The following is a 26,750-nucleotide window of genomic DNA, read 5'->3' as shown; positions in this document are numbered from 1 at the left end:
CTTCTTCCAACTCCATTCTTCTTTCTCAAGGTTGTTTCAGGGTCTTTTGTTTTTCCATACAATTTTTCTTGTTCTAGGTCTGTAAAAATGCCATTGCTAACATGATAGGAATTGCACTGAATATGTAGATTGCCTTGTGTAGTGTGTTCATTTTAACAATATTGATTTCTTCCAATCCAAGAACACAGTATGTCTTTCCATCTGTTTTGTTGTCTTCAATTTTTTCATTAGTCTTGTTATTGTAGTACAGGTCTTTTGCCTCCACAGGTAGGTTTATTTTATGTATGTATTTTATTCTTTTTGATGCCATGGTAAATAGGATTATTTCCTTAATTTCTCTTACTGATCTTTCATTGTTAGTGTATAACAATGCAAAGGAATTCTGTATACTAATTTTGTATCCAGCAATTTTACTGAATTCATTGATGCACTGTTAATTTTCTGGTAGCATCTTTAGGATTTTCTACATATAACATCAGGTCATCTGCAAACAGTAATAGTTTTACTCCTTCTTTTCCAATTTGGATTTCGTTTTCTTCTCTGTTACGGCAAGAACTTCCAAAACTATGCTCAATACAAGTGGCATGAGTGGGCATCCTTGTTCCTGATCTTAGAGGAAATGCTTTCAGCTTTTTACCGTTGAGTATAATGTTAGCTGTGGGTTTGTTGTATACGGCTTTTATCATGTTGAGGTATGTTCCCTCTGTGCCCACATTCCAAAGAGTGTTTATCATAAACAGATGCTGAATTTTATCAAAACCCTTTTCTGCATCTATTGAGATGATCATATGGTTTTTATTCTTTAATCTGTTAATGTGGTATATCACCCTGATTGATTTGCAGATATGAAAAAATCCTTGCCTCTCTGGGATGTTTATCCCACTTGATCATGGCTTATGATCCTTTTAATGTATTGTTGAATTCAGTCTGCTAGTATTTCATTGAGGATTTTTGCATCTATGTTCATCAGTGATACTGGCCTGTAATTTTCTTTTTTTGTGGTATCTTTATCCAGTTTTTGTATTAGGATGATGGTGGCCTCACAGAGTGAATTTGGAAGTATTCCTTCCTCTGAAATTTTTTGGAATAGTTTCAGAAGTGTTAATTCTTCTCTAAATGTTTGGTAGAATTAACTTGCCACCTGGTTCTGGACTTTTGTTTATTGGGAGTTCTTAAGTTACTGATTCAATTTCAGTACTGGTAATTCATCTATTCATATTTTCTATTTCTTCCTGTTCATTCTTGGGAAACTGTACCTTTCTAAGAATTTGTCCTAAGTTGTCCATTTTATTAATGTATGGTTACTCATAGTAGTTTCTTATGCTCTTTTGTATTTCTATGGTATTAGCTCTAATTTTTTTTTTTCATTTCTGATTCTATTGATTTGGGCCCTCTCCCTTTTTTCTTTGATGAGTCTAGCTAAAGGTTCCTCAATTTTGTTTATCTTTTCAAAGAACCAGGTTTTAGTTTCAATGATTTTTTCTACTGTTTGCTTTAGTCTCTATTTCATTTATTTCTGCTCTGATCTTTATGATTTCTTTCCTTCTACTATCTTTGGGTTTTGTTTGTTCTGCTTTCTCTAGTTGCTTTAGGTGTAAGGTTAGGCTGCTTGAGATTTTTCTTGTCTCCTGAGGTAAGCTTGTATCACCATAAACTTCCCTCTTAGAACTCTTTTGCTGTATAATCAAGGACCTACTCTATAGCATAGGGAACTATATTCAGTGTACTGTAATAACCTATAATGGTAAAGAATCTGAGAAAGAATAAATTTATATATAAAGATATATATATAAAGAATATATGTCGAGTTCCTGCTGTGGCACAGTAGAAACAAATTCGACTAGTAACCATGAGGTTGCAGGTTCAATCCCTGGCCTTGCTCAGTGGGTTAAGGATCTGGTGTTGCCGTGAGCTGTGATGCAGGTTGCAGGCCCAGCTCAGATCCTGTGTTGCTGTGGTGTGGTGTAGGCAGGCAGCAGTAGCTCGGATTCAACCCCTACCCTGGGAGCCTCCCTATGCTGTGGGTGTGGCCTGAGGAAGCAAAAGCAAAAAAAAAAGAATATATGAAATATATATATCTATATAAGAATGAACTACTTTGCTGTATATCTGAAGCTAACGTGAAGCCATAAATCAACTTCCTTTTAATAAATGGTTAAAATTTTTTTTTAAAAGTCAAAGAAAATGTGGTAAACAGGAAACAACTTAAGATAGCAGAAAAAAGTCTAAATGCATTAGTGATCACAATAAAGAAACAGATTAAACTTTCTTATTAAATGGCAGAGAGATTCTCTGACTGGATTCTTAAAGAACCAGACACATGTTCCTTATAAGAAAATTAATGTGTGGGTACATTTACCCTTAAGAGTGCCTAGCACATAGTAAATACTACACGTGTTAGTTGTATTACCAAGAGACTGTGAATTTTCCTCATTAAATAGTTTTGAAACTAGTCATCTGGCATGACAGCTAAAGTATCTATCTGTAAATAAACTATATAATCTTTGTAGACCATTCTTAGGTATACTGTCATTAAATGAATCTAATATATAATCATGAGGGGATATAGTAGTGATCCAGGGGCTACGGGAATACACTACAGAGCGAGACTAAACTATACGTTGCCAATCGTATAACTAAAGTGTAAAAGCCTCTAACACATTTTGCTGTTTCCCCCTAACTTCCTTTGCAAGGAAGTTAAAGGGAGGAGAGAGAACACAGTACTAAATATAACGTCACGAAAGCAGGCTTTTCAGAGTTAGACACTACAGCGGAACACACGGCATGTTGGAATCTTTACGTGAAGTCCTGAAGTTCCTGTACAGAGACAACCGAAATTATGTTATTAAGCACTTACTGAAATTGCCGGGCTTGGGAAAATTGTCAAAGGTCCCAAGGGAAGAACATTTAAGCAACAAAAGAGCACCAGAAAGATGGATGTTCCTCAAAGGAACAATATTAAAGCCTTAAGAAAAGACTCTGGTGATATAGAATAAAGATACCTAGAAAGAAAAAACTTAATTGGCTGAACCAAATGCTGCATAATGACCCAAAACACAAATGGGAATTCAACACAAAGTGGAAACTAGGCCGGCTTCTAAAAAGAGCACAAAGAAGACTTCCTTCTTTCTTTAAATTTTTTTTCCGTCTACTTCCAAAGAGGGTTTGAAAGTTTGAGGATTCCTTAAGGTACAAAGAAACAACAGTCACGCACAGGAAAAAAAACAAACCTAAACCCAGGAAAAGCACAAGCAAGAGCTACGTAAGAGTGGGTAAGAAACATGGAATCTCTTCGATGGACCAGAAGGACTATGACAGTAAAGACTTACAGTCTTGATACACACCGCCTAATTAATAAAGTAGATGTTCTGAAATCCACAACTGCTGGCAATGTCCTTAGCAAGATAGTCAAACAAAGGTCTTTGCTGCCACTGCTGGAGGATAAGAGACTTTTCTAGGTTTCAGGAACTGGACCTGCCACTCTCCAATTGACTGTACTTACTTTCCCATTAAGTCTTCAGCCAGCGATACATACATGTCAACCAGCAACTATTTATAAGTCAACTGCCTACCATTCACTCAGCATACTGTTAGGTGCTGTGTGGGAGCCAAGCGAAATATAAAACAAGGTCCTTGTCGATAAAGTTGTCGGCAAACTGGAATGATTGAAAACAGAACACTTAAAAGGACTCAATCCACAAGAGACAAGAAGAGGGAAAGGAAGGAGTTCCCGTTATGGTTCAGCAGCAACAAACCCGACTTGTAACCATGAGCTTGTGGGTTCCATCCCTGGCCTCGCTCAGTGGGTTAAGGATCTGGCATTGCTGCGAGCTGTGGTGTAGGTCGCAGATGCAGCTTGGATCCTGTGTTGCTGTGGCCATAGGCTTGGGCAGCTGCAGCTCCAACTGGACCTCTACCGTGGGAACTTCCATGTGCCATGGGTATGGCCCTAAAAAGACGAAAAGAAAGAAAGAAAGGAAGGAAGGAAGGAAGGAAGGACGGACAAACGAACGAAAGAAAGAAAGAAAGAAAAAGAAGAAGAGGGAGAAGAGGGAAAGGAAAAACAGGCAAGGGAAAAAAGAGATTGATCTCAGTGAGTGGAAAGAAAGGGGGGAAGGCTGTTGTTGGTAAATGCCAAGTTAGGTACAATTTCAACAGGCAAGGGTGAAAAGGGAGGGAGAGCACTCTGGAATAACGTATGTGCACAGGTGGCTGGCACTGCACCCACTGGCAAGGCCGCCAGTGAGCTGTCGCCATCATTAATTATTATGGACACTGGGTTGACCAGGGTGGGTCTCTGAAAACACCCCTGCAGAGGACATGCAGAGCACTAGGCTGCCTAGGGTGGAGGAGGAGGGCAGAAACTGAGCAGAGGAACTTAATCCGCTTTGAGAGAGGAGCTTCTGAAACAGAAATAGCACAATGAAAGCAGAGCTTTTCTGACGACAGACGGCACGGTCTGATAGGGAGAAGTGACTAGCAATGAGAAGGAAGAACAAGCATCGTATGTATACTGTCTAATAGCAAATAACCAAAGTTCCCTGGAGCAGAAGCTGGGCGGACCCTCCTCTGGTTGGGTTTCTGTATCCCAATATAAGAAAGAAAAGCCATTCGAATACTCAATCAAGGGTCCTCTATTCTGCTTCTCCTAACAATTGTGCACTCTCCTTTGGGCACATCTATCTCATGGTCTGAGACATCACTCTTATGTTCTGGCTTCATGCAATCATATCTGCTTAAAGTTTTTTGTTTGTTTGTTTTGTTTTGTTTTTTAACTGTTGCTACTGATGATAATCCCTACTTCCAGAAAAAAATCTTTTCTTCTATCGTGATTTCTGGGCTCTGCTGGAACGAGAGAGCTGGAAGGGACTTTGGAGAGCCCTATTCATTGCTTTCAGCAAACCTAAGTTCATTACTTTATCTATCACGTACTCTTGTCGTATGACCAAATGACCTTAGTCCAATCTCTCCCTTTTTAATGGAAGAAACTGAGGTCCCGAGAGGCTGAGTTGCTCTTTGATCTGAGTCGGCTTTAACCCCATGGCTATTTAGTATCTCACAAACAACCAGTCAGGTGAAATAACAGGCACTCTCAACATAATTAGTGCAAAGATCACACATTTTGAGACAAGAAATCGGGCGTTTGCTACACACAAAAAGATGATTTAAAATGTAAGGTATCTAAGGAATCAGCTAAGTTAAAAGAGAACCACTAGCAATTATTTCTGAGAACACAAGGAGGATTGGTGAGGTTAGAAAAGGGTGACTGCAGCTTTTAGCGGGCCCACATTTCTCAAGTTCAAAAGCAGCTGTCATTTGGTGTCTTTTCTTACACTGAGGGCCTGAAAGGCAGCAGTGTATACTGTAAGGGATGGAAATTTTTGTATTTGATACCCCTGGGTTCATAGTACTATCTTTTTATACGTATTGTCACTGTTGTTTCTAATGTTATCATCACGATCATCATTGTTCCATCCCAGATGCTAGTCTACTACTGTTCCAGTCTTTGAGATGTGCATGCAGCAAAACCTGGACGGCTTGTATGCTTTCTTAAGGTACCTTCTGGTCATTGGGAAATCCAGGTAGCCAGAACAGCTCTGAAGAATTCCAGCACTGAAGATGCCAAAGCAGCTGAATCAGGCCTAAGATGCACCTCTGGGGATTTGGGAGGCTGTCTAGTGAGCTCTAAGCAACATATCACATAGGGATGCTACTACCTTGCTATGTATTGGGATTTACACCTCAGCATTCCATTTACCTTTGTTTTACAGAGCAAGACTAATTCTCAGAGATGTTAAATGGCTTGGTAAAGGCCACAGAGCTAATAACTGAGCCCACGTCTTAATTCTCAAGCCATAGTTCTTTTCTCTATAACATGAAGGCCCCACTGAATGCCAAGACTTAGCTACCACTTCTGCAGATACTTCTCCCTTCCAAGAGCTCAGTGGACATTACGAAGGAGAGCTGCCAGCTCTTGCTCTACAAGGACACTTACAGTCTCTCCCCGAGGGAAACTGGTTAGTGAACCAACCACATCCACTGGCCCATCGGCTCAGGAGACCATATTTTTCTCAATTACCAATTCATATCTCATGAATAGAGCTAGTCCTAATGACATCCTGCTCTCGGCTTTTCATATTATATCAAGTTATAGAAGAACAATATTTATCATCTAACACAAATAAGCGCTACTAATAAAGTACCTTACTATGTTTCTAAGCACTTTTTATATGCTACATCTTTTAAGACTAATAACCCAGCAAGATAGTTAAACCAGATTTACAAATAAATCCAAATAGTGGAGAAGGTCGGGAATAGGTCCAAGATCACAGAGCAAGTCAGTTGAGGAACTGAGATTTTAATCCAGTCTGGCTGAGCCTTTTAAAGCTCATGTCCTTCTATCCGCTAGAACAGTTTCTCAGACTTTAACCTGCATAAGGGATCTTGTCAAAGAAGACTGTGATCCAGAAGGTCTGAGGTAAAAGCTGAGTTCTGCATTTCTATTAAGCTCTTGGTTCAGATGCTATTGATCCAAGGAACCCTCTCTCTAAATAGAAAAGCACGGTACAACGTTGTCTGTTCTCAAACCACATTTTCTTCACAGCTAATTATTATCAAATACATTTTAAGCAATGCTTCACCTCTAAAAAAAGTCTCAAGTCATCCTCAAAACCTTCCCTTTTACACCTGTCCTTGCTCCCATCAGAAAATCAACTCCAGCATAGCTCTGGGAATAAAACCTAAAAAATAAGGAGGATTCTAATAAACAGGCCTTCGGTGAAAAGCTCTGTGACCTGGTACCAACCCAAACTCCTTTAGAATGACAGGGCTGGACAAGCCTCCCTGGCTGCTGCCAAAGTAAATGGAGGTCAGATTGCTCCTGATCTAGAGTGAAATGGTCAACCGAACCTGGTTAAGCCTTGGCAGTCCTAGGACGGTACAGCCAATCAATAAATGTATGCTGAACTGGACAGAGGGAAGAGATCTGAGCTCATGACCCTATATATGACCTACTGTGTCATTTCCATTCGAACCACCATGCCCGTCTGTCTTCCCCCCACAGAATCAGACGACTCTGCTTGCCTTCTCCAGCCTTCTACCCAGGTTCCCTGAAAGCTGTTTTAAACAGCATTCCAAGACCTCTATTTTCCTTTGTGGTACAGAGTCTAGAGTATGTGCTGCCTTGACACTGATGAAATCAGGAGGGCTTCAAGTGGCCTAACCACAAATTCCTCCACCTACTCTGCTCTCATGGATGAGGTCCCCTAGCAAAATAATCCTCCTTACCAGAGGGGCCAGGTACTACTCCTGTTCATTCCTAGGTAGTGGGTTTCAGTTCTCTGCCAGCCCCCACACTACCCAAACAAGTCAATCACCTCCTCTGGCATAAACCAGAAGGCACCCACCTTCTCGATACTATGAGCCTACTCCCTCTGCTCCTGAGTACGTGTGTGGTGTCCTCCTCTGAGGTTCTTGAATATACGTGACTTATAAACTGCTGTCAGTCTCATCTGCCAGTGCCTGCTGTTGTGTGCTCAGCCATCCCCACAATCCCAAGGTAAGAATCCCTCCCTCCTAATGGGGTAAAGAGGAGGTGATTAAAACATCTTTTTTGCCTAATCCACTGTCTCCACTCTTTTCCCTATCCTTGAAACTCTTGAAAGCCTTTGGCAAGGTCATCAACTGTTCTACGATGACAATGACGTCCAGACTCTTTCCCATTTAATTCCCCTAACATCCCGATGAGGTAGATGCTATTATTATCCCTAATACACAGATGAGGAAACAAGATATCCAACAAGGTTATGCAACTTGCCAGGACCACACAGCTCTAGGTTTGAGCAGAGCTCAAATACAAACCTACCTGGCTCCCTGTTCTTAATTACTACTTTAGTCTCGAGAGGATTTCCGGGCTCAATGCTGTTACCCCTCAACCCCTCTCACAGACAGAGATCTGTGGCTGGATGGCCTGACAGGTCCACCTGCATTTGAGGTGCCTTATCTTTTGCCAGTCTCTGCTAAAAGATAGATGGAAAGGTGTTCCTGGGAAAAGTGCTGTTGGAACAGGCCAGCTGGCTGGCTGGCAAGAGATTTCCCTTGATGGCTTGAACTTAATTTACCAAAGGTTTAGTGTGGTTATCAACCTTACAGATACAAACACCCTATCCTGTAAAAATTTCAGAGTTAATCAGACTTGGGGAATTTGGATAACACTGTCTAAACTTATAAGAGAAGAAATATAAATAAAAAGTCAATTTTTTTGGTGTGTTTTTAGGGTTGCACCTGCAGCAAATGGAAATTCCCAGGCTGGGGGTTGAATCAGGAGCTGCAACTGCAGGCCTACACCACAGCCGCAGCAACACTGAATCCAAGCCTCGTCTGCGACCCACACCACAGCTCACAGCAACACTGGATCCTTAACCCACTGAGCGAAGCCAGGGATCAAACCTGCATTCACATGGATACTAGTCGGGTTTGTTACTGCTGAGCCACCACGGGAACTCCCAGAAAGTCAATTTATTCAGTCATTTATCAGTGAAATAAGACTATTCTTTGCAGTCATCTGTGAAAAAATTCAAGCAGCAAATTCAAGTACAATCACAAAGCCTTTTAGGAATCACAGAATGCATTTCTCAACATTCACTGATAGGTTGGTGCATTGGTTTTTGCCATGGAAGTAAATGCCTGGCCCCAGACTAGGCAGGGGAGTCTGAGGGCCAATGTACACTTCATAGACATGCCAACTGACATTCTGTTTTGTCCTTTCCAACACTGAGTTCACGGAGCCTTCTGTGGCTCCAGCCTTGGTTTTGATACAGTTGAACTCAGTTTTGTCTTTGATTTGTATAGAGATCTCTCCAAAGAAGATACACAAAATGGCAAATAAGCACATAAAAAGATGTTCAACTTCAGCAGTCATCAGGGAACCACAGATCAAAATCACAATGAGGTATCACTCCCTATCTCATAGGATGCTATAATAAAACAAACAGAAAATACAAGCGTTGCTGAGGATGTGGAGAAACTGAAAAGCTTCTACATTGTTGTAGGAATCTAAAATGGTGCTACCAATGTGAAAAAGTTTGGCAATTCTTCAAAAAAAAAAATTAAAAACAGAGTTACCATATGACCCAGGAATTCCACTCCTAGTACATACCCAAGAGAAATGAAAACCTATGTCTACACAAAAACGTGTATACTAATATTCACTGCAGCAGTACACATGATAGCCAAAAGGTGGAAACAACTCAAGTATCCACCAGCTGATAAATGGACAAACAAAATAGTTCACATCCCTACAATGGAATATTATTCAGCCATAAAAAGGAATGGAATACTGACAATGCTATGACATGGATGAACCTTAAAAACATTATGCAAAAAAAAAAAAAAACCCATTATGCAAAGAAGGCAGACACAAAAGGCCACATAGGGTATGTCTCCATTTTATGTAAAATGTCCAGAATAGGCAAACCCATAGGGACAGAAAGTAGATTAGTGACTGCTGGAGGCTGAGAGGAGAAGGGACTGGGAAGTGAATGCTAACAGGTATGGGCTTGTTTTTTTGTTTTTTGTTTTTTTTATGAAAATGATCTAGAATTAGAAAGTGGTGATAGTTACACAGACTTTGAATTGTATACTTGAAAGCAGTAAATTTTATGTATGGTATGTGAATTATATCTAAATAAATTTTGAAAATTAGGCTCTTGAAGATTTTTAATAACAGCGAAAAGCTCTCAATACGCTAAGTGGAAAAAAACAACATGCAACTGTAGATACAATTCCAACTTGGTTTAAAAACATATGTACATGTATATATACATTTGCATTAAGACAGAAAATACATTAAAATGCTAACAGAGGTTATCCCTAGGTAGTGTCACTAAGGGGGATTTACTTTCTTCGCACATTTCAAATTTTTCTATGGTAAACATATTATTTTCATAAGCTGCAGATTAAAAAAACCCAAGTAGGTTTGTCTGGCTTCAAAGCTAGTATCATTTCCAACATACCATACAATCATTAGACATTCTTTGAGCTCCTACTGTGCACCAAGCAAAATTGAGTAAGATATAATTAATCACTGCCCACAAGGAATTTACATAAGTCTAGGGTGGGGTCTGAACCCAAGTTCGTGGACTGGGAAAAGGAAGAGCTATCCATATGCTCTTTAAATTACACAGTGCTGTTCAACGGCACACTTTCTGGGAGAGAGGTCAGGAGCAGCAGTGTAGCTCAGTGGTTAAAGGCTGGAGCTGGAGCCAGACTAACTGGGTATAAAGGGTGAATGCCCGATTACAAACTGTGTGATCTTTAGAAAATCACCTAAACTCCATGGGGCATGGTTTCCTCATCCACAAAATAGGGGTAATAATATTCCCTCTCTCACTGGGTTGTTGGAAGATTAAAGGAGCACCAGCCCTTCATGCTGGGGACACAGCAAGGGCTCAGTAAATTAATTAGCTGCCAGCACCTGCATCACCATCATCACTACCACCGCCTCACCACCATACGCCCAAGGAGGCAGAGACACAGCGGATCAACGACCACTAGAAAGTAAGGTTGTTTTTCACATCTCAAAATTGGTAGCTAGCAGGAGCGCCCTTCATGGCTCCGTGGTTAACGAACCCAAGGAGGATCCATGAGAATGCAAGTTTGATCCCTGGCCTCGCTCAATGGGTTAAAGATCCAGTATTGCCATGAGCTGTGGCGTAGGTTGGAGACATGGCTTGGATCTGGCATTGCTGTGGCTGTGGTGTAGGCTGGCAGCTGTGGCTCCAATTCAACCCTTAGCCTGGGAACTTCCATATGCCACGGGTGCGGCCCTAAAAAGCAAAAAAAAAAAAAAAAAAAAACCAAAAAACCAGCAGCTAGCATCTGATTCTTTATAAGCCTATAACAACCATTACATGCAACTAATTTCTTTTTCCAGACTCTCTCGATCTCTAAGGAAACTTCTTTTGAGGCGCTCTATAAAATACAATGCAGCAAAACATCAAAATGTTCTGTGTAACAAACTGCTTGTGTCCTCTTATCTTTTGACTAATTCATTGAAACAAGTGATTTTCCAAGGCTGTTATAATGGAAGGAGCCTTTGAGAGACTTATCTGCCCTTCCCCTGCCTTTCTGGGCCGCGCTGCTCTGATCCAGTAGTTCATCCAAGATGACTCTTCACCAGCCAAACTGCAAAATCTGACCAACACACTCATCTAACGAGTGACTGGGGATCATGACTGCATTACAAATAACGCCGACTCTTCTTCCACCCTGCAGTCAAGAGTCTCAACAAGCAATCATCACTTCAAGGCTTTCACATCCAACCTCTTGGGTGTGACAAAAGACCCTTTGGCTTTGTCACTGCACTTTTGCCATGACCTGAAGATGTGGATGAGCTCTGAGTTTTCGCCAATCTGATTATGAGAATATACTTTTCTTCAAGAGGGAACAAATCTGGACCACAGAGTAGCAAATTTCAAATTCAAAGGTACCCATCTTATGTAAAAGCAAAGAGCTCAGGCAACTAAGAATATCAAGACAGGCCCTGTGACTCCAGAGGCTGTGTGCTTAGCAGGAAAGGTCTGGGGCGCAGGCTGAAGAGACAGACGTCCTGCCCAAGGAGTGACTCGCAGCTCTGCCCCTCTTACCAGCTACATGACTTCAGGCATGTTGCTTAATAACTCTTTGGGCCTCAGTTTCCTCGTATATAAAATGGGAGATAATATGAGTCTTACCTCATGGGGTAGCTATAAGTGTTAATGAGTCAATATACATAAAGGGTTTTTCCTATAACACTGTTAACATTCAATAAATATTAAAAGGAAACATAAAAATACACCTGCCAAAATATTTGTTTTTACAGTCTTTGGTTGTGTGGCCAATTCACAGGTGCACATGTTTTTAATCACTCTGCCTCATCACTTATATAAGCTACATACGTATCTTCTATACATGTCAAATACTACATGATTTTAAAAAAAGAATGTATAGAAATCTCACTGTTAGTTTCACAGCTGAGTCGCCTAGGACAGGGAGAGGGTTAGACCTCTTGTAACAGCGTGCTGAACTATAATCTGAGAGAGTTCACACAAAGCCTTAACTCACTGAAAATTAATAGGAGCTACAACGAACTTCTGAAATTACCTGTTCCCCTTCCCTCATTTGTAGATGAGGAAACGGGGGCTCTGAAAAGTCTTTTAAGATTTTCCAGTTCACTAATGACAGAAATCAGACTCTTCTGTTACCTGTGACTCAGATATATATTTTTTTAAGTGGAAAGCAATGAGGAACATGGTATGGAAAGGGAGAAAAGAAAGACGTAGTTTGGAAGGGTTAAGGCAGTGACCTAACAATGGGAGCTAACGTTTTATGAAGATTTTTTATATCCCAGGCACTGTGACAAGCATTTTGCATGGGTCGCCTTATATAATTTTTGCAAAACCTATGAGACAGTTACTATTATTAACTCCACTTTTAACTGAGAAAAGTGGAAACCTAGAGAGATTAAATGACTTGCCCCAAATCACAAAGCCAGTGAGCGACAGAGTCGGTAAATGAACCCACGCTGTCTGACTCTGGAGCTGGAACCTTTACCACTGGAGACTGCCCAGCTTGAGAATTTATAAAGCAGTGAAGCTCTTGATCCTTGAGTCTTTCTCCTACTTTGCTGGAAACTTCTCTCTTCAGAGGCAGTCCAAAGATACGCAGGAAATGAAATGGATTTTAAGGAAGAACAGATGACCCTTATTTAAAGCCTTATTCCTGCTCCGTGAGAGTGTTCACACATTACTCTGGCCCCCTGACTTGTCCAAGGCCATGCAGCTGGTAACAGTGCCACTGGGGGATGTGGAGCCCATGCCGCCCAACTGCAGCACTAAGACCCATTCCCGACCTAGTCCGTGGAAAATGTCTGCTTGTCTGTCTGTCCAGCAGATCTTTCCTGAGCTCAGCCAAATGCCCTTAATTGGCTGGGAACTACACAGAGAAGAAATTCAGCTTACTCTCTGCACTCAAGGAATTTATGGTAGAGCTGGGAAGAAGAGACCACGTTCAACCTAAAAATCTTTCTTATCTTCTACCTTTTGTGGTTAAGCAACAGAAGCGCTGAAGAGACTATGGAGCCCCAACTTCCTGCAAGACTGTCGGATTACTCTACCTGGATCGCCAGCCTTCAGGACACCTCTGTGTACACTTGCTAAATGAACTCCATTCTCCTCGCCTCTCAGTGCTGTGAGCTTTTTCTCCTGTCTTCGAAGAAGTGGGAATTATTTTCATCTCTATCTTTCTCTTGTTCATCACCAGGGAGTGTGACAAGAGGGTTAACTCAAGGAGCTAACACACAGAAAAATGCAAACGAGGATAATTTCTCTATTGCCTTTAATTTTTGGAAAGAGCCTATGGGATTCCATAGCATTTGCTCAAAAATGTTCAAAGGAAGACATGGAAAATTTCATCCTCCACATTTTGCTGCCCAGGAAAAAAAAAATCCAGAACTCTAGGGGCCAATTATTCTGCTGTCTAGGACCTTGACCTTCGAGAGTCTCCTTCTGGTTTGAAACTGACTGGAACAGAGGGCAGTTGACAGCAGTGTCAGCTGGAAGAGCAGCTTGTGTCTAGGTGGTCAAATTTAATGACTGCCAGGTCTCCTGAGCATCTTTCAAAAGTTGGAGTACCTCACCAAACCTAGGAGTTAAATGAATAAGAGCAGCAAGTTTCACAGTTATTTAAATTTTTAAGTTCTTACTATGTTCCCAACATCATGCTAGGATCTGGGTACTCAAAACAGTGACAGGCCTTTAAAAATGAACTAATATCAGACTGTATGAATAAAACTAGACAAAGAGAAAGCAAAGCCAAAGCAGAGGACATAAGAGGAGGAGTGAAGAGGGCAAGCTAGGAGGGCTTACGGTTTGCAAACAGTAGAAGTGAGGGATATATCGCAATGTGAATTAGGCGGGAAGACCAATACCACTAGCAGGTGGAGTTTAGATGAGTAGCTGGGCCGTCTCCCCTGCCTCTGCTTTTCCCTGGCCAGGTGGAGTTTAAAAATGGACTGAACAGGTATATGGGAGCTATTCTCATTTTTACATTTGAAATTTCCATAATAACTTTTAAGTGGGGATAACAGTACCTATTGCTTAGCTGCTGTGAAGATTACAAGAAATAATTATGTGAGATACCTTGTACAGTGCCTGGCCCTTTTTAGGTGTTCCATAAATGGTAACTATCATTATCAACGTGGTACTTTTTAAGTTCTGGGATAGGAATAAGGAGGAGAACAAAATGCTGTGAGCCAGTGAATAAGGCCACAGCCTGCAGATTTAGGAATATCGGACACCTGACAAGGAAAACCTTCCTCAATATAAGTCTTACGGGCTTCTCACTCTCACTCACTCTCCTTCTGCTTAGTCCTTTACTCATTCAACAAAGGTGTACTGACTGCCTATATACGTAGGACACAGAGCTAGGTACTGAGAATGGGAGATACTGAGGAGATAACATAATGGGATGGGCTTTTGGAAGAGGGTATCTATGAACCATCAGAAATGATCCACAACAATTTTTGAGTATGTGGGTATATATAACTTTTCTGAGAAGGTCCAGAGGGCTTCTTAAAGGAATTATTCTTTTTTTTGTTTTGTTTTGTTTTACAAAAAGAATGAAAGTCTAACACACCAAGCAAGAAACAAACAAAATTTATATAAAGAAAACATAAAATACTCCTAAAAAATATCACAAAAGAAGCCTTGAGCAATTGGAAAGATATTGTGATCTTTGATCATGGATAGAAAGAGTAAATATAATAAAGATGTCAGTTCTCCCTAAGCTAATTTACAAATTTAACATAATCTCAATAAAAATATCATCAAGTTGTTTCATCCAGAAATTAGACAAATTTGTTATAAAGCTCCTATGGCAGAATAAACTAGCAAACCCATCAGGAAAAGGCTGAAAAGGAGCAATATGAAAAAAATAGCCCTTCCAGATATTAAAACAAATTACAAAGCCTCTAAAATTAAAATAGTTTTGTAATGGCAAATGAATTGACAACCAAACCAAGAGAACAAAACAGAAAATACAGTACAAGACCCAAATACACACAGGAGTTCAGTATCTGCTAAAGACAACATCTGAAATTAGTGAAGAAAAGCTAAGAGCTTTTAATAAATAGTGTTGGGATACCTGGCTGGCCATTGGAAAAAAGATAAAATTGGATCCTTCCTCAAATGAAATGCCAAGATAAACTGCAAATGGACTGGAGTTTTAGATGTTAAAAAAAAGGGAAACCATATATGTACTAGAAGAAAACATTAATGAATTCCTCACAAATGAAGAGTGAGGCAAACTTCCCAACTCTGACTCAGAATATCAAGTAATACACTGTGAAACTGTTAAGTATGACTATATAAAGATGCAAAACTTCTGTACAGCAATAACACAACATATGTAAAGCAAGGCTTGTGACAAATTGGAAAAAATATTTTTGTAACTTATACCGCAGACATTGGGCAGATATTCTGTATCTCATAAAAGGAGAAAACAAATTTAAATTATACTGAAATATTATTTCTTACCTAAAGACTGACAATCCCCCAGAACTCTTGGCGGCAAGACTGAAGAGAAACAAAGAGGGGCAAGGCATGAAATACAATGTGAATGTACCTGTTATAGAGTTTTGATTCTGGAACCAAGCAAATGCTTTTCATAGTTAAAAAACAAAATTAAAAAAAATTTGGGGGGGTCATTTTAGGGCCACACCCATGGCCTATGGAGGTTCCAGGCTAGGGTCAAATTGGAGCTACGCCACAGCCACAGCAACACAGGATCCAAGCTGCATCTGCAAACTACACTACAACTCACAGCAATGCTGGATCCTTAACCCACTGAGCAAGGCCAGGGATGGAACCTGCATCCTGATGGATGCCAGTCAGATTCGTTTCTGCTGAGCCACGACAGGAACTCCCAAAATTAGATTTTTAAAAGCAATTCTTAAATTTTAAAACAAATGAGTCTATGTATCAAGTTGGTGGCATAACCACATAGAGAAAATAATTACATCAAATGACTTTAGGACAGTGTTTGACTATATTCAAACAGCGTATGGTCTAAGGACAAAAGGAACCACATAGAAAACTAAAACAGCATTCAGTAACCTAACTGTCAGTACAGATAATAGCATTTCTACTTGTCTGGTTAAAAGTACAACCAGAAAAATCCAGGAGTTCCCATCGTGGCACAGTGGTTAACGAATCCGACTAGGAACCATGAGGTTGTGGTTCCATCCCTGCCCTTGCTCAGTGGGTTAAGGATCCGGCATTGCTGTGAGCTGTGGTGTAGGTTGCAGACGCGGCTTGGATCCGCGTTGCTGTGGCTCTGGCGTAGGCCGGTGGCTACAGCTCCGATTAGACCCCTAGCCTGGGAACCTCCATATGCCGCGGGAGCGGCCCAAGAAATGGCAAAAAGACCAAAAAAAATAATAATAATAAAATAAAATCCAGAGAAAAAGATCAGCCTGAAAGCCCCAGAGCGTGGCCCCCCGGTCCAGGAAGGGTGAAGTTTCTTGTGGCACCCTGAGTGTTAATGACTGGTGCTCAAGCAGAAGGGTGAGAGGGGAGTTGAGCGAGTGCTTAGAGTTGAGGATGGAGACAGGCACAGTCAGGGCTTGAGGGCAGCCTCGGCCATGCCAGGGAACTGCACTATCCTGAGGGCAGGCGAGCCGTCCCAGAGTTTTAGTATGGAGAGTGACATATTCAGATCTGTGCTTTATGAAGATCACTGGCAACAGTGTACAAAAGAGATTGCACAGCAACAAAGCTGGAAAGCTGGCTGGCCATCTAGACTGCTGCAGTAATCCAAGATAAGAGATCATAGCAGCTTTAACCAAAAGAGAAAGAGGACATCACAGGTTTGCAGTCTAAACAGATGTGTACCATCTACGGGTGGGAGGTGGAAAGGGGTGGAGAGTTCAGAGAAGGGGACGGACATTGGCTGACCCCCAGGTTTCAGCCTCTGGCAACACTGTGGTGCTGACAGGAACCCAAGAAGAGTACCAGATGTAAGAAAAGCGGCAAGTTCACTGCTGCCAGAACCCCTCGTGGGGGCAAGGGGCTAAGGGAGTCAAGAAGGAAGACCCAGCCGTCAGGCCACAGTCCTAGAAAGCTGAGAAACAGATGAAAACGGAGGGTTAGATTACTTGTAAAACTTTCTCTCAGAAATAGAATCATATACTGTTCACTTTTTTTTAAAGTCAAGTAACCAGTATTTGGAGCCTCGAAAGCTATAATTTATACATGTAAGCCTTTGTTTCTAATCTCCCTCAACCTTCCCTGGCCCTTTCCTTCCTAAAACATCCTCTACTGTACGTCCCAGAACCAGATTCTAGAGCTTCTAACAGAGGTCACTCACAGAAACACATTCAGCGGTCAGAGAGGAGTGAAATCTCTGATGTTTAAATATAAACAACCAATTGGTAAATGATACAGGGGCCAAACGCTGGCCTGAGCAGTTTTCTCCTGAGGTCCCATTTTTACAAAATATCCTAACAAAGATTTAAGAGATATTTCCACCTCCACCGTCCCCCCCACCCCCCGCTTCAGGTACTAATAAACCAGAAATTACATCTAAGAATTGACTTTTTCAAAGGTCCTAATATTAGATACATTCTGAGATAAGTTTGGTTTCCCAAAATAGCAGCTCTACTGTCGCAGATAAGGAGGTTGTTTTATGGGGGGGGGGCATCCTCTCCTCCTGCCTTTGTCCCCCTGAATCTACCCCTTTTCTCCTCGCTCCCTTTTAGCCCTACTTTCCTAACTCTGAGGAACTGACTCCATCTGCAAAAAGCTGATGCCTAGAGCCCAAGTACTGGCTTCTACTACTCTCCCTTTCACCTGTAGGAAGAAACCAACATGTTATCTGCTAACAAGGTTGTCAAGACAACACATCTCCATCCTCCAGTCTCATGTAAAATAATGACAATGATCTCTAAGGCACCTCACTGGGTAAACGCCTATATTATATATCATACACAGTCAACTATGTTTGACCAGTTTAGACAGGAAACAAAGCTGGAAAAGATACTTTTACATCTTTGAGGTCAAGGTCCCAGAGCAAGAGAAGGTACTAGTTTTAGGGGGACTCGTCTTACTACTTTGGTTCAGCAGTGTTCTAAGATCATTTTTGGCTGTGTACCTTTTGAGGGGTCAAGAACTCCTCTGAGATCTGAATAAAGTACAAGCACATCTCATTTTGTTGTGCTTCAAAGACAGTGCTGTTTTTACATAATGAAGAGTTGACAAAACCTTGCGTTGTCAGATGGTGGTGAGCATTTTTTAGCAATAAAGTATTTTCTAATTAATATATGTACATTGGGGGTTTTTTTAGACATAACGCCACTGCACACTTAATAAATGCATATAGTGTGAAAATAACTTTTACATGCATGGGGAAGCCAAACTGTTTGGCGATATTCAGCTTATTGAAGCGGTCTGGAACTGACCCACAGTATCTCTGAGGTATGCCGGTGATAGGCTCTCTTCCCAGAAAAAATGGCATTCACAAAAATCTGCTGGTAAAGTCAAAGGATTCGTGGATCCCTTGAAACCTGACCATTTACCCAGACTAACAAACTGATGTGGATCAGCGATAGTGATATTCATTCTGTCTATGGAAATGAAATACTTGATGTCATGATTTTGAGGATATGGAGTTAAATAACAACATTAGAGAAATGTAAGGAAAGAGAGCTTTCTTTCCTTACTGTGGGAGTCTTAAAACTGCATGCTTTTTGTAAATGAAATACTGCATCCTCTGCGTGACTTAAAGAAAGTGACAATCTCATCTCTGAATCTAAATGCCCTTAATATTTAATTCTTTCCTCTGTGGTTACAGCTTGCTTTCTCCACATTATCAAGATGATGGCTTTAGAAGGCAGGCTATTGGACATCCAGAAAACCATATATCCCAATTCAATTTCCTTGAGAAAATCAAAGAGCTCACTCTCTTGAAGAGCTGAAAGAGGCTCAAGGGTCACCGCCTCCCCCAGGGTGTGGGTACCGGCAGTACTCCAGAAGGGGAATGTAAATACTCAGTATGAGGCAACAGGGCATACCAATTTGTTTTCCAATCTATTTTATTTCAGTTCAACGCATCTTTGCAGACAGATAGTCCAAGAAACAAGCCATATTTTGGTCAGACTCAGTCTTCCTCAATTTCCAAAAGCAGGTGAGTATTGCCAACATGTGGCTTGTTTCCTTGCACTGCCTAGCGGCAACGATGCTTTGAGCTGAAATAAAATAGATTGAAAAACAAATTGGTATGCCTGGCTCTTCCTGCAGTTTTATATTATCCTTCAAAGCTAGTGTTACCACCTACTCTTTACTGGAACCGAAAAGACCCAAATCACAGAGTAAAACGGCAATATTTTAAATGTGAAGATCCCACCCAACCCTAAAATAGCAATTTAATTCCGGGTGTGTTGGTTTACACTGCATTAACATGCCACTCTCTGCCTGGTGCCTCGCTCCATTTGCTCAGCTGGATGACAACTTCCAATGACACGGGCAGTATGGTTATCGGATACAGTTTAAAGCAAAACCTGACACTGCTGATCTTCCCATACAGTTCACTCGCTTTATTGCTGCCTCTGTAATTTTTCATGGTCACGAGCCCAGACATTATCTTATGTTTACCTATTCAAAAAGCCTGCCGCCTGCCTTAAAAGCATTCAATGTTCTGCTTAAAGTATGCAACATTACTTTGAAAACTTTTCAAGGAAACCCCAAACTGTTTGCAAACAAATTCTAAAAGCACTACCACTTAGAAAAAAGCCTGTAATTTTCTTTTTTTTTTTTTTATTTTTTGTCTTCCCGCGGCATATGGAGGTTCCCAGGCTAGGGGTTGAATCAGAGCTGTAGCTGCCAGCCTCCACCACAGCCACAGCAATGTGGGATCCGAGCGGCGTCTGCGACCTACACCACAGCTCACGGCAACGCCAGATCCTTAACCCACTGAGCGAGGCCAGGGATCGAACTCACAACCTCATGGTTCCTAGTCGGATTCGTTAACCACTGAGCCACGACGGGAACTCCCAAGCCTATCATTTTCTTAGAATGAAGGAACACAGTTTCAAGCTTAAAACACTATGACGACGACAAATGCTCTGCATAGGCAATTGTATAGTTTTGTTTAAAAAATTAAATCGCCTTTGGAAAAGTTCCTCCCTTAAGAAAAACATTTAAGGAAAAAATAAGATCTGTTCTCCCCCTAAAGACAGAAACACACACATATACACACACCATCAAATTCATCTGTAACATACTTCTGAATTTTTGTTATTATTTAACACTTACTAAGTTTCCATTTAGGGCCAAATTTGGTGTCATTTTCTCCAACTGGAATTCAGCAATATGTGTAACAACAAGAAAACACATGCCAATCCTTTGACAAGGTACTATTTTCCATACTTGACAGATTAGACAATAATCTGTAACTGACCTGAGAGCAGCAGCCCTATCAGTGGTACAGTTGGTTACAGGACCAGGACTGTGAACCACAGTACAATTACCAGCTTCGTTCAGGTCCATCACCCCCCAAGGTCTTGACATCTCACAGACTCTGAACCCGCTGAAAAATTCTTCCTCCCCACTTCTCTTCCTCTGCCCTTCCTGCTGGACTGGATTCTAGTCACTTAGCAAGTTTCGGCTTAAACTACCCAGCAGAGGGGCCTTTGGGGACTATCCTGGTAAAAGGTGGTCTCCCAGGTCAGCACTGTTTATTTATTTGTTTTTATTCCTTCATCCAGTTGCCACTATTTAGAATAATTCTGTTACATCCTTACTGTGTTAGACCCTAGGTGTTTTTTTTTTTTTTTTTTTTTTTTTGCTATTTCTTGGGCCGCTCCCACGGCATATGGAGGTTCCCAGGGTAGGGGTCTAATCAGAGCTGTAGCCGCCGGCCTATGCCAGAGCCACAGCAACGCGGGATCCGAGCCGAGTCTGCAACCTACACCACAGCTCATGGCAACGCCGGATCCTTAACCCACTGAGCAAGGGCAGGGACCGAACCCGCAACCTCATGGTTCCCAGTCGGATTCGCTAACCACTGCGTCATGATGGGAACTCCAGACCCTAGGTTTTAAGGCCATGTTCCACCCTGGTAAACACGGGGCCTAGCATAGGTGTTCCTGGTACACAGCTGGCCCTCAAATATTTGCTCAATGAATAGCCTGCATTTATTTACTATCTACCAAATGCCAGGTTGTGGGCACTGGCTAGCAGCTGATACAAGAACAGTTAAGGCGTGGTCTCTGCTCTTGAGGAAAGCAGGAAAGATAATAAACAGATGGAATAATACAGGATGGTGAGTGTGATCAGTTTAGGATTGGATCCCAGCTCCTTTATGCATTAGCTATGTAACCCTGGACATCTGTTTCCTCATCTTTAAAATGGGAATATTACTACTACTTAGGTCGCAGCATTGGTGTGAGGATTAAATGATAGGCCATGGAAATGAAGCACATAGGGCAGTCCTTGGCAATCACTCAATAAATATTAACTACTAATTATATTATTATGATGCTATGATAGCTCTATACGAAATTGTTTACCTGTCCAAGCCCCTATAAAATCTAAATCCCACGGAAGGGCAGAGATCATGTTGATTTTGTTCACCACTGTATTTCCAGAGATTTGAGTCATTGCAAGTATATCCGTAGGTGCTTGATGAATACTGAATTATTAACCAAATGCATGCAATGATTAACAAAATGCAAAATCATGGAGTGCTCTGAAAATATGTTAAACTAGTGATGAATGGTTAGATTTGGGAACAACTGCTATAAAAGAACAACCTCTAAATTAGACAGTGGGATATGGCAGAAGTTTGATGATTTAGCCAAGCAGAGAAAATTTTCATTTTGAGGTTGTAATTAAATCTCCACAATGCATACAAAGATTTGGATTCGATTCCAAAGAAGAACCAAAAGCCCCAGGTTGAGAGATCTGAAAGAAGTTCCCGCTATATGACGTGGGTCCCCAGGTAGCGGGCTCCCAGGGAAGAGCTCAACTTGCCAGACCTATAATCTAGTAAACAGCTTAAGTCTCTCTGAATCCGGCCTTCCTCCCCTTTAGCAAAATATACACATGGGCACTTACAAAGAGTTGCTGGTACAAAAAGGCCGCGTGTGAATGTAAACAAGCATCTGGCTTACTGTAGTCGCTGGTTGGATGGTATTATCGTTATTCAACGTGGAGAAACAATTCCACTTTGAATAATAAATCAGCAAGACTAGAAAAGATAAGGGAAGCCAACGTTTTGTCACCTAAAAAGCTCTGGGTTTATAGGGCAACTGTTAACTTGAGTTTGCCACACAGTGAGAAGGGACCAGAGGACAACACTGACCCAGGCTACTTGTGCCTATAGCTGGAGCCCCATATACAAGAAAGGCCAGATAAAACTATTTTCGGCTGTCTGGATCAAGGTGTCAAAGCCATTCGATACTGTTACAGCTCATCAACTTCGCTCTTGTAGCAGGAAAGCGGCCACAGGCAAAACATCAACAATGAACACGGCTGGGTTCCAAGAAAGCTTCATTTATGGACACCGGGATTTGATTTCAAGTAAATCACAAATTATGCGAAATATTCTCCCCAACCATTAAGAAAAAAAAAAAAGTAAAAACCTTCCTAGCTCCAAGCATACAAAAACGGGAGGGGAGTGAGGGGGGCAATTTTGGCTCAAGGCCATGATTTGCCAAGACCGGGCGCAGGGACTTGGCGGCGACGGAGAGGGGTGAGATTGCAAGAAACAGCTGCGAGGAAAGGCCTCTGAACGCGCCAAGTAGAAGGCGATGGAGGGGCGTGGGCAGGTCCCTGGCAGAGAGCAGGCCCCAAGCGGGAACTAGGCCCGGCCAAGCACCTCAGCCGGGACCCCGTGGCCTCTCCCCGAGAGAGCCTGCGCTCGGGGATGGGGCCGCCCCGGGGGTCCACGTCCCGGGACTGGGTAAGGCGGCTGGGACTCGGCAGAGTGCAGCGAAGTTTGCCTCGCGGAAGGGTCTCGGCGCGCCCCTCTTTCGGCATGCCTCTCAGGGCTCAGCAGCAAAAGGGGTCTCTGTGCTGAGACCCATCCCCGTTTCTATGGTTACCTGTTCAGCACCGATTCAAACTGCCGTTCTTTATTGACAGCGCCATAGAGGACACGAACACTCCTGCCCGAAGGGAACAATAAAGCTTTCTCCATTCAACAGCGCCAGATACGCCAGAAGGCGGCCATTTTGAGGCCGGCGCAGAACGGGTATAAACGGGGAGGGGACGGCCCGGCCTGCCCCGCGCGCAACGGTCACGTGCTGGGGGGCGGGTCCCCAGGGCGGGACCTACGTCACGCACTCGCTGTCCACCAATGCTAGGACTTTGGGGTAAGCTGGTTGCGAGCCCCTTCTCTGACCTTTGACCTTTAGCCACGCTTTACCCTCCCCACACTCTGTTCGAAAAGTTCTAGTAGATTTCCACCAATCCCTCGCCAGAAGAACTCTAAAGGTTAGATCTTATTTCAAACAGTGGCAGAGAATTAGGCACAAACGATTTCTTTCCGTTTTTCCAAAACAAGTTCACGTGCAAGGCGGAGACGCGACCCGAGCCGCGTCCCCAGACGCCTTCTTATTGGTGGAGAGGCTTGGCTCCGACGTAATTGGCTAAGAGATCGGTGCGAACCAATCGTGGCGTCTTGAAGGCATATTGATCCCGCCTCTCGTTCCTCGCAATTTTAGCATTTAGCACGTTGGGAGTGAAAACGTTCATAACTTTCCTTTTGCTGGGCATTCCTGTCACACACAATGAGGCACACAGTGAGTTCCACTTTGCAGCTCCTCTTGCCACCTTCACACAAACAGATGAAGTCATATCCAGAGAGTATGGGACAAATTAATTCACATCTGCGGGCCCACTGACCTCTCGGTGTCACTCTGTCACTGTCAAGCAGCCAGCTTTTCTATCACTCAGTTATGCCGCCCAAATCCAGTTGTGTCAGTACGAGACCGAGTTCCCTCTTTGGTTACATCCCCAGTGTGTCAGTATTCATTCGTTCTGAAAGATGTTCCTTGTCGGACTGACTTCTATCACCATTTTAATCACAAATTCAATCTACTGGGCAAACTACCATTTGCATTGTCACTGACATCCATTTCATCATTCTTTACTGTCACCGTCCAGTATGGGACCCCTTTCCGTGACCGACAAACTTCAAACAGTTCTGTACAATATAGCAATTGTAATGTGTGCCCAGCTGTCACTCTTTCAGTTGCTTTCACCATCATTGTCACTCAGCTACTGCCACTGCCACATAGTCAAGCCCCTATTGGTAGGCCCCTATTGGTACACAGCTGTCCTTATTACTGCCCAATTAGTCACTTTCACTATTGTACTCACATGTCACTGTCACATTCAGAGTCCGATTTGCTGTAAGGGATAGTCATTTTTGTAGTCACTAGAGTTACACCCATAGCTATTGTGTCCTCCAATCACTCATTTCTGCCATCTCTGCGTTCTCCTTTAGTGGGAGCCCTCCACACAGGGTTGCCAGAATTAACAAACAGACACATAGAATGGTGCTTGGTAGGTGTATAGTAGGTGCTCAAGAAATATTTGTCCAATCAGCGGATTTTAAAAGAGCACTATTATTGCTAATGTACTATATGTGATTGCGGACAGCTTGAGACTTATCATTCTCAAACAGCAGAAATAAGTGCAGACACAATCTCTCCTCCTTCTTTTTTTTTTTTTTTTTTTTTTTGGTCTTTTTGTCTTTTTGCTTTTTATAGGGCTACTTCCCACGCATATGGAGGTTCCCAGGCTAGGGGTCTAATCAGAGCTGTAGCTGCCCGCCTACGCCAGAGCCACAGCAACACGGAATCTGAGCCGCATCTGCGACCTACACCACTGCTCATGGCAAAGCAGGATCCTTTACCCACTGAGCAAGGCCATGGCTTGAATCCGCAACGTCATGGTTCCTAGTGGGATTCGTTAACCACTGAGCCACGATGGGAACTCCTCTCCTCCTTCTTTAAGGTAATGAGACACTGCATCCTATTGGTACAAGAAGGAGAAAGCAGGGAAAATGTGGCTACACTGAATTCCTGGGATTATGGTTGTAAAGGATTGGGAGTTACCTGGTTGCTAATCAGGTTAAGGGTCTGATGTTATCACTGCTGTGGCGTGGGTTCCATCCCTGGCCCAGGAACTTCTGCATGCCCTGGGTGTGGCAAAAAAAAAAGAGATGGTTTTTCTAAGTTTTTATTTCATATTTTTAAAGGAATGTGTGTTTTTTGTACAGCATTTAGAAAATACAGGAGATTCTTTCCTTCTGAAGGATTGTTTTTGATGTAACAAAGAATGCCATTCCCCAACACACTCACACAGTCAGTAGAAAATAGCTGCACCTTCCCTGTAGTTGTTCACTTGAGGTTTTGCATTATTAGAAACTCTTGTGTAAATAACTTGCCTGCAGTCCACGAAGAACAGCATAAGGTGATGAAGAGCAGTGACCTTGACTTCTGGCTGGCCAATATGTAGGGAAAGAGAAACCAATGGTGGACCCTCTAAGGACCTCATTTCTTAGGAGAGTCTCAAGAATTTTCGAGAAATAACTTGTTCTTTCCAGTCACCAGAAGGACCTCATTCTTGATCCTGAAGGGGAAGGTGCTTGAGGTCTTCTCACTCTTTTTTCTACCTTGACAGAGAATGTTCCCAGGTCGATGCCTGTGGTGACTTCAGCTAAACTACCAGCTGTTTCCAGAGTGACTACTACATGCCAAGAACACTGAGGTAAATAGAATATGTTCCTTGCCCTACTAGGAAACAACACAGCCAGGACCATTTCTGCTGCTAGTAATAAGTCATTACTTATCTCACTCTTACTCTCTGCCAGGGACCATGCCAAGCGCTACCTAGATTATCTCATTTATCCCTGTAACCACTGAATGAGGTGGGTAACACTATTACCTCCTTCTATACAGGAGAAAAAATAGTTTGCTTAAGGTCACACAGTTATTAATCAGTGGCACTGGAGTTGAACCTAGAAAGTCTGACTCTGGGGCCTTCACTTTTCTCCCCTAGAATAATGATGGGCGGTTTTTACAGAATATATGCATTCATTATAAAGAATTCAAAGATTACAGAAAAATACAAAGAAAAGAGTTAAAAAGAGAAACACTATGAATCCTACAGCTTAGTGGAAACGTATCATTATAGATGAGCATTTCTCCATCTCTGGGCAAATATACGTAGGTGAGTAGATGGAGAGATAATAATGGTAATAACGACAGTTTCCCTTCAATAAGCCCTATGAGCGGGACAGTGTTCCAAGTCCTTTCCATGAATTAACACATTTAATTTACTCAGAGAGATGGATAGACATAATTTTATTAAAATGAGCTCATTTAATATATTCAGGGTTCATATCAGCAGCCAAACACCTGGTGATGTTTTTCCCCAAATCTGGTTCTGTCCTCAGTCTTTGTCTTCTTTCCACCTTCCAATTGCATCCTAAGCCCAGAGTCCTTGGGCTGCAAAAGCTGAGTCTTTAAATAGCACTCTCTGCACAGCTGCTGCCTGGTCAAATGTCTCTGCCATTCCCCAAGCGGTGGTGTTATTTGTAGAAGTGAAGTTTGCTAGAGGCTCAGCATATGCTTTTTATCTGCTAGAATAGGTATCTGGGCCTTAGCATTCTTTTTTCCCAGCTTTCTAAGTGTTAGAATTTCACTA

The 26,750-nt window shown here is 42.2% G+C and overlaps 1 protein-coding gene and 1 long non-coding RNA gene across 2 annotated transcripts in view; one reads left to right on the top strand and one right to left on the bottom strand.

Moving 5' to 3' along the window:
* ZBTB40 (zinc finger and BTB domain containing 40) overlaps positions 1 to 23,288 on the bottom strand; it is a 68,203-nt gene extending 44,915 nt beyond the window's left edge. Inside the window, 1 exon segment of the mRNA XM_021095498.1 lies at positions 23,138 to 23,288. The gene's annotated coding sequence lies outside the window, so the exon portion shown is untranslated.
* Positions 23,338 to 26,750, top strand: part of LOC102165262 — a 70,882-nt gene continuing 67,469 nt past the window's right edge. The window contains exons 1-2 of the long non-coding RNA XR_002344935.1: positions 23,338 to 23,407; positions 25,725 to 25,811. This is a non-coding gene — a long non-coding RNA (uncharacterized LOC102165262). The remainder of the gene's footprint in view (positions 23,408 to 25,724; positions 25,812 to 26,750) is intronic.

The sequence above is a fragment of the Sus scrofa genome, chromosome 6 (assembly GCF_000003025.6).
Source record: "Sus scrofa isolate TJ Tabasco breed Duroc chromosome 6, Sscrofa11.1, whole genome shotgun sequence".
Taxonomy (NCBI): domain Eukaryota; kingdom Metazoa; phylum Chordata; class Mammalia; order Artiodactyla; family Suidae; genus Sus; species Sus scrofa.
This window is presented reverse-complemented; position numbering and strand designations above follow the sequence as displayed.